Below are 13,466 nucleotides of genomic sequence, written 5' to 3' on the forward strand. Positions count from 1 at the left end.
ACAAAAGTATCCAGAGATTCTATACACTATATTTGCAACATTTCTATAAATTGAAAACTATCCCCCCCCAAATTTATTAAATGTTAGCACAAGGAGAAATAGTAATATGAATATTCTTCTATATATTTTTAAATGTACCTCATAATTAAAACCCTTCCACCAAGAAAAGTATAGTAGAAATTCATGAAAACTATCCTGTTGAACACTTACTCATTTTTTCAAAATTCAGTTAGAGTATCTTTATTTTGAAGGCTTTTTTATTGCATTATTTATGTTCCTTTTCTACTCAGTGTTACACTTATTAATATGTTTACCTGCGTCCCTCTGTTTTACCTACCTCAAGTTCCCAAGTATGAGCTATAATTATTTTTCTGTTCATAGCCAGTGTCCAGCAAACATAAGTACATGTGGTTAACAGTATATGCTTATTAAATGCATGGAGATTGAGACCATGGGAGAGAAAGAACTAAAGATAAAAATACAAGAATGTCATATGGAAACAACAACCAGAAAATTAAACCATTAAGAAGACATAACTAAACAAGATGAGAGAAGATTAAGAACAAGAAAAATTCAGTATTATGAAAGACAAGAAGGGGAAGTTTCAAAGAAAAAAGATCAATAATGTCAAAGGCATCAAAGAGATACAGGGGATTTTAATTTTTTTATTTTTTAAAAAAATTTTATTTATACACGAGAGACACAGAAAGAGAGAGGCAGAAACACAGGCAGAGGGAGAAGCAGGCTCCCTGCAGGGAGCCTAATGTGGGACTTGATGTGGGACCCGATCCTGAGACTCTTGGATCTGAGCCGAAGGCAGACGCTTAACCGTTGAACCACCCAGGCCTCCCAATACAGGAAGTTTTTAATAAGATTGAGTATTGTTGGTTGAATTATGTCTCCCAAAATAATATGTCCAAGTCCTAACTCCCATAACTGGGAATATGACTTTATTTATTTTATTTATTTATTTTATTTATTTATTTTATTTATTTATGCCTTTGCAGATATAATCAAGGTAAGTTTAGGTTATACTAGAGTAGGGTCAATAGTCAGTGATTGGTGTTCTTAGAAAGAGGGAGATTTAGACACAGAAACATGCAGACAGCACACAAAGTGGAAGGCTACATGACAATGGAGGCAGAGATTGGTGATGCCACTGCAAAGTAAGGAACTGCAAGGATGACAAAAACCACCAGAAGTTAGGAAGAGCATAAAAGATATTCCCTAGTTACCTCTGGAGATAGTGTGGCTCTGCCAACACCTTCACTTTAGAATTCTGACCTTCAACACTGTGAGGAAACAAGTTTCTGTACTAAACCACCCAGTTTGTAGTAATTTATTGCATAGCCCTAGGAAACCAATACACTGAAAAGGGTCAAATAAATGATTAGGAAGCTCACTGAGAGTATTCCAAGATAACTGTTTTAGTTGGGAGACATAAACCATAATTAAAATAGCTGGGAAGGGGATCCCTGGGTGGCGCAGCGGTTTGGCGCCTGCCTTTGGCCCAGGGCGCGATCCTGGAGACCCAGGATCGAATCCCACATCGGGCTCCTGGTGCATGGAGCCTGCTTCTCCCTCTGCCCGTGTCTCTGCCTCTCTCTCTCTCTGTGACTATCATAAATAAATAAAAATTAAAAAAAATAAAAAAAAAAAAAAAAAAATAAAATAGCTGGGAAGTGTGTGAGTGGTGAAGAAATTAATTTTATAATCAAAAATCATCATTTCAAAAATTTTGAAGTCATCAAAACAAAAATAAGTTATGCATTTTCACTTATTATAACACTAGTTATTTAAAATTTTTATATTAAGCAATTTTGCAAGGTTAGCAAAACCTCTAACAGCATGGTTTTATGTGCTATTGGGGGTGGGAATTAGGGTGACATTCATGGACAGCAATTTGAAATGGTTTGTAGCATAAAACCTCATAGCAAAAAAAAAAAATTAAAAATTAAAAATTAAAAGTAGGGATCCCTGGGTGGCGCAGCGGTTTAGCGCCTGCCTTTGGCCCGGGGCGCGATCCTGGAGACCCGGGATCGAATCCCACGTCGGGCTCCCGGTGCATGGAGCCTGCTTCTCCCTCTGCTTCTCCCTCTGCCTCTCTCTCTCTCTCTCTCTCGAATGAATAAATAAAAAAATTTTTTTTTTTAAATTAAAAATAAAAAAAAAAAACTTCATAGCATCTGTAACTTCACAAATTTATTCTCATTTTTAAAATTTCCTTCCTAAATTTATTTTAGCCAATACTATATAACCAATTTTCATGGTTCAGTTCATAATGAAGTAAGAGATGTCTTTCTCTCTCTCTTTCTTTTCTTTCCCTGCTGTATAGTCTGATTCAGCTTTTCTTTGCAGCCTGCTCTATTGTGCAAAGAATCAGGATACCATTTCATTTCTTGTTACTAAGGTCAATATGTAGTTCAATCTTAAAATAACATAAGGAATAAAAGAATACTTCTATTTGCCTCCTCTAAGACTGAATCCTGTATTGTTTGCCATCAGATAGGTACTGCTACTAGAGGGATTATATCAAAAACTAGCAGCAGCCATTTTTTTTTCATTAGGAGTAGATTTTAACTAACTTTGTATCAAAAGAAAGTTATTGATTACTTAATCTTTTTTCCCCAAGTTTTTATTTCAATTCAAGTTAGTTAACATATAGTGTAGTACTAGTTTCAGGAATAAAATTTAGTGATACATCACTGACTTATAACACCCAGGGTTCTCATAACAAGTGCTTTCCTTAAAGCCCATCACCCAATTAGCCCATTGCCCCTGTCTACCTCCTCTTCAGCAAATCTTCTCATAAGGCTGTCCTGGCACAGCCAATTTCCCCCTACTATTAATGCCTTTTTAAAATTAAATGCTGTAACCATTTCAAGATGTCAGTATCAGAATAGTCATTCTTACGCATAAGTCTCATGAAATAGATCCTTGCAGTAAGCCTCAGTTTGAACCATGAACTGAAGATAACAGGACCACAGATAACAAATGAGACAAGTATAGTTAACTATTTTATCCAGCAGTTCAATTATTTTTCATCTATAAGACCCCAGAGTTGCATCCTCAGTAAGTGACAATTTTAATCTGTGAACAATTGAAAATAGATTTTTATATGTAATCCAAAGGGATCTTCATAACCTGGGCATTCAAATTTATTTCTAATCATTTAAATTTATTTCTAAACTGGAATACCATTAAGGAGGATTCCAAGGAATTGAAAGTATGCTCCATCTTTTGGTTTATTGAAACTGGCCATGGGTTGATTTTTAAATTACAGTATTTCTATAAAATTAAATTTTAGAGGTGATTACTTTAAAATGATCTTTTGAGGGGTGCTTGGATGGCTCAGTCAGTTAAGGATCTGTCTCCAGCTCAGGTCATGATCCCAGTTTGCTAGGATTGAGCCGAGCAGCAGACTCCCTACTCAGCAAAAAGTCTGCTTGTCCCTCTCCCTCTGCCTCTCTGCCCTGTTCATGCTCTCTCGCTCACTCTCTCACTCTCTCTCAAATAAATAAATAAAATCTTTTTAAAAATAAATAAAAAATAAAATAAAATAAAATAAAATAAAAATAAATAAAATTATCTTTTGAGAAATATTTCTGAATGGCATTTTATTCTCTCAGAGTACCTAAAAGAAAAAAATCTTTTTTTTATAATCAATTGTATTTTTGTTACTAATGACAATAGGAATATTATTAATAACACGATGTTTAATTATTAACCAACAGGATTTCTTAATAGAATATAAACTTTAAAATGAAACTAGCAGCAACCATTGTTTTTATGATATAAATAGAATCTTATATCTAATCTATTAAAACTCAGTCATGTACCAAGCCTGATTTTTACGTGTTTTATTCCCTTTGATTGTTAAATACATGTCAAAACTGAATTAAGCAGGGCAGCCCGGATGGCTCAGAGGTTTAGCATCGCCTTTAGCCTAGGGCCTGATCCTGGAGACCTGGGATCGAGTCCCACGTCAGGCTCCCTGCATAGAGCCTGCTTCTCCCTCTGTCTGTGTCTCTGCCTCTCTCTCTCTGTGTCTCTCATGAATAAATAAATAAAATATTTTTTAAAAAACTGAATCAAACATAAATTCTCAGCTATCATTTTATGTTTGAATTTCATTTAAATGATGACATATAAGCTGACCTAATTATTATATTAACTGGGCTACTAACCATTTACTTTCAACTAACTACACATCACAGGTAAGACTTATTCTATTTCCCCCCAAAAATGATCACTTCTATCTTGCAGTACATAATTTAATAGATATTTCTAGAAAGATAACTTACAAAAAGAAACTATAGTCTACCAAATATAGTTTAGTGTCATTACACAAAATATTACATTGTATTTCTATAAGTCTTCATAGACTAAGAAAAAGATTAATTTTAAGAGTTTCCTTGGTCAGGAGCAAAGACTGGTAACAAAGATTAGGAATACAGTAGCCCCGACTTATCCGCAGGAGATATATTCCAAGATTCCCAGTAGAAGCCTGAAATCACAGATAGTAGGGGACCCTATATATATAATGTTTTTTTCTATACATACATATATATATATATATCTATAACTATGATAAAGCTTAATTTAAAAATTAATTGATAATAGATTAACAACAAAAACCATAAAGTAGAATAATTATAACACTATACTGTGATAAAAATTATGTGAATGTGGTCTCTTTCTCTCAAAATATCTTATTGCCCCATACTCACCATTCTTCTTGTGATGATGTGAGATGATAAAATACCTACCATAGTAAGATGAAATGAACTGAATGATGCAGGTATTTTGACCTAACATTAGGCTACTATTGACCTTCTGATGATATATCAGAGGATCATCTGCTTCTGGATCGCAGTTGACCATGGGTAACTGAAACTGTGGCTACGAGGGGATGTTTATGCATATACTTGGAGTCAGGATAAATGGTTAGTCTAGTGTTAAATGTTCAAATGTGGAACCAGATAGCCTGGCTTCTAACCTACTTGAGTAATCTATTTAACCCTCTCTGAAATTCAGCTTCCCTTTTGTGCAAAAAAAGAATGATAGAGCTATCTCACAAGGTTTATAAGGGAATTAAAGCAGATAACATATTTAATACAGCACCTGAAACATAAAAATTAATCATTAATCAGCAATTATCATTAGATCTGGAGAGCTTGGAAAGTTGAAACAATGTCATTGCAGGGCCAAACAAGTCACTTTGTTCACAGATTTTCACAGCCTAGAAGAGACTCAGAAATGTGCAGGTATGGGGCACCTGGGTGGCACAGTTGGTTAAGGTCTGACTCTTGGTTTTGGCTCAGGTTGTGATCTCAGGGTCTTTAGATAGAGCCCCAAGTTGGGCTCTACACTCAGCGTGGAGTCTGCTTAGGTTTCTTACTCCCTCTCCCTCTGCCACTCCTCCCTGTGCACCCTTTCTCTCTTTCTCTCTGAAATAAGTAAATAAATCTAGAAAGAAGAAAGAAAGAAAGAAGAAAGAAAGAAAGAAAGAAAGAAAGAAAGAAAGAAAGAAAGAAGAAGAAAGAAAAAGAAAGAAGAAAGAAAGAAAAGAAAGAAAGAAAGAAAGAAAGAAAGAAAGAAAGAAAGAAAGAAAGAAAGAAAGAAAGAAAGAAAGAAAGAAGAAAGAAAGACAGGAACCTGGGAAAGAGGACATTACAAGTTGCCGCTGGTATAGGGAAAGAACACATTTTCTCTCTCTCTCTCTCTCTCTCTTTTAAGATTTTATTTATTTATTCATGAGAGATACAGAGAAAGAGGCAGAGACAGGCAGACAGAGAAGCAGGCTCCATGCAAGGAGCCCGATGTGGGACTCAATCCTTGGACTCCAGGATTACGCTCTGAGTCAAAGGCAGACTCAACCACTGAGCCACATGGACCATCTCTTAAGGCTTTTAAAGCTTTCTACGTGTACTCCCATATGACTGAGGAAGTTGCCAAAAGAGATGGTAGTTTGTTTTTTTCTTTTTCCTCTAAAGGGTTATTTGAAGAACTTGCAGTCTAGTTTTAGAAATGTACCTAATAAGTGCAATGAATAGGAATGGAGGCCCTTGTGTGTTTTTACTTCCCCACAACTAGAATTACCGAAAATTCAGAGTCCATGTTCTTCAAGTCTATGCAAATTGTCAAACTGGATTCTGCTAGCAATGTCCCCTCAGAAAGAAGTTAAGGTACTAACCTCCTCAGGAGTAGGAAAGGGAATTCTAGAATGTTTGGGCTTCTCTGTGCGAGTGAGGAGACATTCTAAAATAAACATTAAGAATGACCTTTACCTTAGGCCATGCTTACGTAGGATAACTTATATATCATTTTTCATGTCATCAGTGAGGAGAGATAACAAAGAAATTTGTCAGGCTGTTTTAAGCTCTTTCTATCAGATAAGGAAAGTAAGGGGAGGAAAATTTGACTTCAGTGGAAAATTATCTGTGTCAGTAAGGGGAGGAAAATTTGACCTCAAATCAGGAACAGTGACCTAAGATGGCAAACTGCTCCTGATTTGAATTAATTACAGAAATAATAATGGAGTCTTCACAAGTTTTCTCCTGCCTTTTGCAACTTTAATTTGTATTTTGCATTAGTAGTAGTGCTCTCAATTCAAGTGGTGGTGGTTTGGGGAGGTTACAAATAGAAGAGCCTCAACCACTACCACGGAAAAATAAATGTCATACATTAAGTTAAAGATACCTGAATCTTCCTATATATATTATACTACTTATATCTGTAATTATTAAAAATCAATTAAATTGATTTACTTCTCTAATATATCTACTAGTTGCATTATTAAGAATTTATGATGCTGTTTCATATCCTTTTATTTCAAATATATATCAGGATCAGCCTATGAAAAATCCTACCTTCTTTTCTGAGCATAAAGGACCCTGACTGGGTCACCATATCATTTAGACAGCACTATCCAGTAGAACTTTCTGTGATGAGGGGCTCCTGGCTGGCTCAGTCAGAAGAGATGTGACTCGACCTCAATGTGTGGGTTCATGCCCCACCTTAGGCATAGAGATTACTTAAGTAAATAAATAAATTGCTAAAAAAGGAATTTCTGTGATGATGGAAATGCTCTGTACGTGTGCTTTCCAATAAAACAGCCACTAGGCATGCAGCTATCGAGTACCTGAAATGTGACTGAGACCGAAAAACTAATTTTTTAAAATAAAGCTTTATTGAGGAATCATTTACATATGATAAACAAAGTAGCCACAATATCCATTTCCTGTACTCTTTATTCCTTTGTGCAAATTCACATTTTCATGATGTATCATTTTTCTTCTGCCTGAATTTTTCCTTTAACATTTCTTGTAGCATGGATCTGCTGGTGATGAATTCTTTCAGGTTTTGTGTATCTGAAAATCTTCTTTTTTTTGTTTATACTGAATATTGAATTCTAGTTGACAGTGTTTTCAGTACTTAAAAATGTACTTAAAAAATGTTCCACTATATTCTCACGTGCATTATTTCCAAGGATAAATCTCTTTTTTTTCTGTCATTCCTATCCTTTGTATGAGAGGTGACATTTTCTATTTATCACTAATATTGAACCATTTGATTATGATGAACATTGGTGTAGTTTTCTTCAGGTTTCTCCTACTTGAGATTGATTGAGCTTCATGGAACTCTGAGTTTAACAAATTTGGAAAATTTTTAGCCATTATATTTTTTAAAAATATAAAAATTTTGAAAATTTTTTCTGTCCCTCCTTTTCAAAGTTTGAACGTAAGCTACATTTCACGATGTTCTGTTTCTTCTCCATTTTTAAAAAACATTTTATTTATTTATTCATGAAAGACACACAGAGAGAGAGGCAGAAACATAGGCAGAGAGAGAAGCAGACTCCCTGCAGGACTTGATCCCAGGACCCCAGGATCAAGACCTGAGCCAAAGACAGAAGCTCAACCACTAAGCCATTCAGGCGCCCCTCTTCTTCATTTTTTAGTTCTCTTTTATTTCTGTGTTTCCTTTCAGATAGTTTCTATTGCCACTTCTTAAAAGCCACTAATATTTTCTTCTGCAATATCTAATCAGCCTAATCAGTCTTTAACCCTGTCTAGTTTAATTTTCATTTTCTCATTATGTTTTTATTTCTTCTGTTTCCATCTAACTTTCTGAACATATAGAATGCAGTCACAATAATTAGTATAAGGTCCTTGTCTTATAATTCTGTTCTGAATCAGTTTCAATTTATGAATGTTTTTCTGCTGCTTTGCATGCCCAGGGATTTTTTTTTTTTAAATGGTACTGGACATTTTGAATTTTAAATTGTAGGCTTCTGAGTTTAAAAAAATTCCTATACATATCCTTCAGCTTTGTTCTGGGATGCAATTAAGTTACTTGTAAGTAGTTTGATCCTTAGGTTCTAGTTTTAATATTTACGGGGTAAGAGTGGAACAGTGCTCAGCTTAGAGCTAACTACCCCCAGCTACTGCAATGAAACCCTTCAGTACCCTCTAACTGTGCAGGCCGGTGGGAACAAGGACATACTCAGCTCTGTGCCCAAATCAGACAGTGTTACTGATAGTTTTGCTGCCTTTTCTCTAGTACCTGTCCTGCAAACTTGAGCCACCTTACTATCTCCAGCTCCGTACGGCTCCTCCACCGAAGGAGTCAACCTGACTCTGCATGGGTTCCTCAACATTAGAAATTCTCTCAAGGAAATAAACTGGATCAATTATGGGGCCCACCTCCAACTCAGAGATCCCTGTTTTTTATGGCTTGATGTCCATTATCTTGAAAGCTGTTTTTCAGAGATTTTGTCAGGTTTTTGGCTGTGTTTGATTATCAGGTGGAAGGGTAAATCCAGTTCCCTGTGCTCTATCTTGATCAGAAATGGAAGTCAAGGGAATTCCTGGGTGGCTTAGCAGTTGAATGTCTGCCTTCGGCCCAGGGTGTGACCTTGGAGTCCCAGGATTACATCCCACGTCAGGCTCCCTGCGTGGAGCTTGCTTCTCCCTCTGCCTGTGTCTCTGCCTCTCTCTGTGTGTCTCTCATGAATGAATAAATAAATAAAATATTTTTTTAAAAAAAGAAATGGAAGTCAAAAACTGGAATTCTAATTTAATTTTTATTTAAATCAGTTTATTTTATTTAAGTTTAAATAGTAATAAGTAGTTCATAGCTGCCATTGTGGACAATAGTTCAGAAGTCAAAGCTATCAACTGCCCATCCCAAACCAACAACAAAACTTGAAGTGTGGTAATTAGTTTCAGTAGACATCAAAGATACAAAGCATCATGCCTTTAAAATATGCCTTTAGGGCGCCTCGGTGACTCAGTCAGTTAAGCACCTGCCTTCAGCTCAGGTCACAATCTTGGGATCCTGGGATGGAGCCCTGCATTGGGCTCTGCTTCCCCCCTCTTCCCCCACCCTCAACCCATGTTCTCTCTCACAAATAAATAAATAGACCCGGGATCCAGTCCTACGACAGGCTCCCAGCATGGAGCCTGCTTTTCCCCCTGCCTGTGTCTCTGCCTCTCTGTCTCTCTTTCTCTCTGTGTCTCATGAATCAATAAATTAATTAATTTTAAAAATTAATTAATTAAATATTTAAATAAATAAATAAAAATAAAATATGTCTTTAGGACTACATAAGAGGCCTTAAAATGTTGATTTCATAGTATCCTTTGTTGTTATTAGTCATTTTTTTTAAGATTTTATTTATTTATTCATGAGACACACACACACACACACACACACACACACACACAAAGACAGAGAGAGAGGCAGAGACACAAGCAGAGGGAAAAGCAAGCTCCATGCAGGGAGCCTGACTTGGGACTGGATAGTTGACACACAATGCTACATTAGTTTCAGTTATACAGCATAGTGATTCAGCTCCTTTGTGTGTTAAGCTATGCTCACCACAAGTGCAGGTACCATCTGTCACCACACAGTGCTATTACAGTATCATTAAGTATATCCCCTATGCTGTGACTTTTATTCACATGACTTATTCATTGCATAACTGGAAGCCTATATCTGCCATATCATGCACCATATTGTGCATTGCCCCATTCTCCCGTCCTCTCTGGCAATCATCAATTTACTCTCTGTTTTTATACATGGAAAGATTCTGTTTTTTTAATGCAGCGTACAATTAGGTTGGACCTTTCTAAAAAAAAAAAAAAAAAAAAAAAAGAAAAAAGAAATATATATACCACAAACTGAGAACAAACATTAGGTTTAAAAGCAAATATTTGTTTAAAATTAGAAATAGGGGTGCCTGGGTGGCTTGGTCGGTTAAGCGTCTGCCTTCAGCTCAGATCATGGTCCCAGGGTCCTGGGATAGAGCCCCATGGCTGGCTCCTGGCTCAGCAGGGAGCCTGCTTCTCCATCTTCCCCCATCTTCATGCTCTCTCACTATCTCTCTCTCTCAAATAAATAGTCTTTAAAAAAATAAAATTAGAAATGTAGAAAATTAAAATTAGAAATGAATTATTACAAATTATAAAGTTAAAAAAATTGACAATAGCACAGACATCATAAAAACCAGAAAGTTAACACAGTATGTATATTAATTGTCTTATACAACTCTATGATACCTTTATTTTTTATGTTTTTGACTGAATACTCTTTAGAGATAATATCTCTTCATATGACACAATTTTCTAATATTTTCAATATAAAGAAAGCAGAAAAATAATTCAGCTTTTCCTTTGCATGTTTGATTTAAATTTGTAACTTGTTATTGAAATATTAGAAAAGTTCTTTCAGGTTCACAATTCATGATTTGTAACATTCTATAAATTTTTAGGATTGCTGTCAAATTTTGGAAAACCTCTGTCAAGTTTCCTTGATATAATGAACTACAATATTTCAGGGCATTAAATGAGTTTTTGTGCTGTAATTAATATTAACTACTACTTGAATTGAGATATTGTAAATTAGTTTGCTCTCAGTGTCTTCACTGTAGAGACATAAATAAATGTTATGGTATCTCTATGATGTTAATATAGCATGCAGGGCAGAAGCAAACTTCCATTCTCATTAGGCGTCTATGAGAATTGAATCATCTATTTAAAATTTTACACATTTGATGATTATCTCCATACTTGTAAAAACATTTTTTCCTTCACTATTCCTATGCTTCTGGTGCCAAGCATTATGCCACATATCCATCCATGCTGTCTCTTCCACCCTGCATCTTTGTATCATGATGCCAATCCATTTAGCACAGGGGTGCTAGGAGTATTTCTAGAAACCATTCTTACACTAACATAGCCATAAGAGACCAAATTTTATACAATTGTGACTGCAGAATATACCTCACTAATATCAAATTAAATGTATTCATGCTCTCCTTGACTTCTTGGTGGAGTCCTCCAAATGCCTAGGATTCTCTAATATCAACTAACTCAGTGGAAGTAGGATGAAGGGGAAATCAGAACAGAAAAAAAAAACACAATAGTTTATTTCTTGCAATTAGATCTTTTCAATATTTACCAAAAAAAAAAAAAAAAAAAATCACTAAGGTCCCTCCCATGTCCTTGATGAGGTTTGTTCAAATGAAATGGCCTGAAGCATAAACTTCTTTGGTCTCAAAAGAAACCAAGCTCTGACTGTCTTCTTGAGTTTTTTCTCCTGTTGTTCTCATTGGGCTTCCATATAATGACGGCATGATGAATTCCTTTAGTAATCTGCTTAATTTGTATCCATTCTCCTAAATCCTATTCCTTCAGTCCATTCTAACACAACTGCCAAAGGAATGTTACTTGAATATTAAATATCCTACATTCCTTTTCCTTGATTAGATTTATTAAAGATTGCATATTGATTATAAATAATTTATTAATCTTTTGTGTGAAATTCAAACTCCTTATCATTCAAAGTTCCTCTTCCTTCTTCTACAATTTCCTTGTGCAAAACCACTGCTTCATTGTTAGTCTTCTCATTAATTTTAGAACACTCTACTTTCCTTTACCTTAGAATCTTTGCTCAAGTGTACTTCTCCCTTAAACTACAATTTAATAACCAAATATCCTTGACACCATCCCCAATCAAGCCTTATGGGAAAGTAATTTCTCCTTCCTCCTAACTCCTATGGTATGTATTGACCACACAAGTCATTTTTCACTAAGCATAGATGTTACTTACTCTCAGTTTGAACAATATGAGATTTTTCTCTAACACAAATTTATAACTCTCTTAGTATTAATAGTTAAATATTTGTTGTCTATGTTTGCTAATGGTAATCTGATACTACATAACAACTTTGTTATTAAATAATATGTTGGTATTTCTCTTATGTTCTTCTTTAAAAAAAGAAAAGATTTTATTTTACTTATTCATGAGAGACACAGAGAGAGAGAGAGGCAGAGACACAGGCAGAGGGAGAAGCAGGCCCCATGCAGGGAGCCCTACGCAGGACTCGATCCCAGGCCTCCAGGATCAGGCCCTGGGCTGAAGGCAGCGCTAATCAGCCGAGCCACCTAGGCTGCTTAAATCTCGTTTATATAAACATTGGGTTTTTTTAAGTATTGATGAAGAATAAAAAGGAAACAATAGCTCTCAACTAATGCCGTATCTTTTTAAAAAAGATTTACTTATTTATTTTAGAGAGAGTGTGCACGCACATGGAGGGGTAAGGGTGGGTAGGGGAAGAAGGAGAGGGAAAGAATCTTTTTCTTTTCTTTTTTTTCCAAAGATTTATTTATTTATTTATTTATTTATTATTTATTTATTTATGAGAGAGAGAGAGAGAGAGAGGCAGAGACACAGGAGGAGGGAGAAGCAGGCTCCATGCAGGGAGCCCAATGTGGGATTTGATTGCAGGACTCCAGGATCACGCCCTGGGCCAAAGGCAGGGGCTAAACCGCTGAACCACACAGGGATCCCTGAGGATCCCTGAGGGAAAGAATCTTAAGAAGATTCCAGGCTGAGCTCAGAGCCTGACACTAAGCTTGATCTCATGACCCTGAGATCACAACCTGGGCGGAAACCATGTCAGAAACTTTACCAACTGCACCACCCAGGCACCCCAACTAATGCTTTATCTGTTGGTCTTTGAAATCACATAGAAGAAAACAAACAGTAAAAATAATGCTTCTGAAGGATATTATTTAAATTAATTCAAGGACATTATTTTCACTTGAATAATGGAGTGGCATCTGACATTCAATAATTGCAGGTAAAATTAAAATTGTATGGTAAAATTAGTGCTAATAATACTTTAAGTTCTTCATAAACATGTGTATACATTAAAAATCTTTATCGTAATATGCATATATGATTATAAAATACATAATAGGTAACTATGAAACATACACTAGAATACATATGTAAATATTTTATAACATTTTTAATTATATAAATGAGTTATTGACAGCTGAATTTATGTAAACTTAGTAGCATCAGAAGCAAATCATTTGAGAGGCAGATCTACACAAGTTAAAAGTAAAATTCAGGAGATCATCTCTGGGTTTGCTACCTGGTCATATCAATGT

Source organism: Canis lupus, chromosome 38 (assembly GCF_048164855.1).
Source record: "Canis lupus baileyi chromosome 38, mCanLup2.hap1, whole genome shotgun sequence".
Classification (NCBI taxonomy): domain Eukaryota; kingdom Metazoa; phylum Chordata; class Mammalia; order Carnivora; family Canidae; genus Canis; species Canis lupus.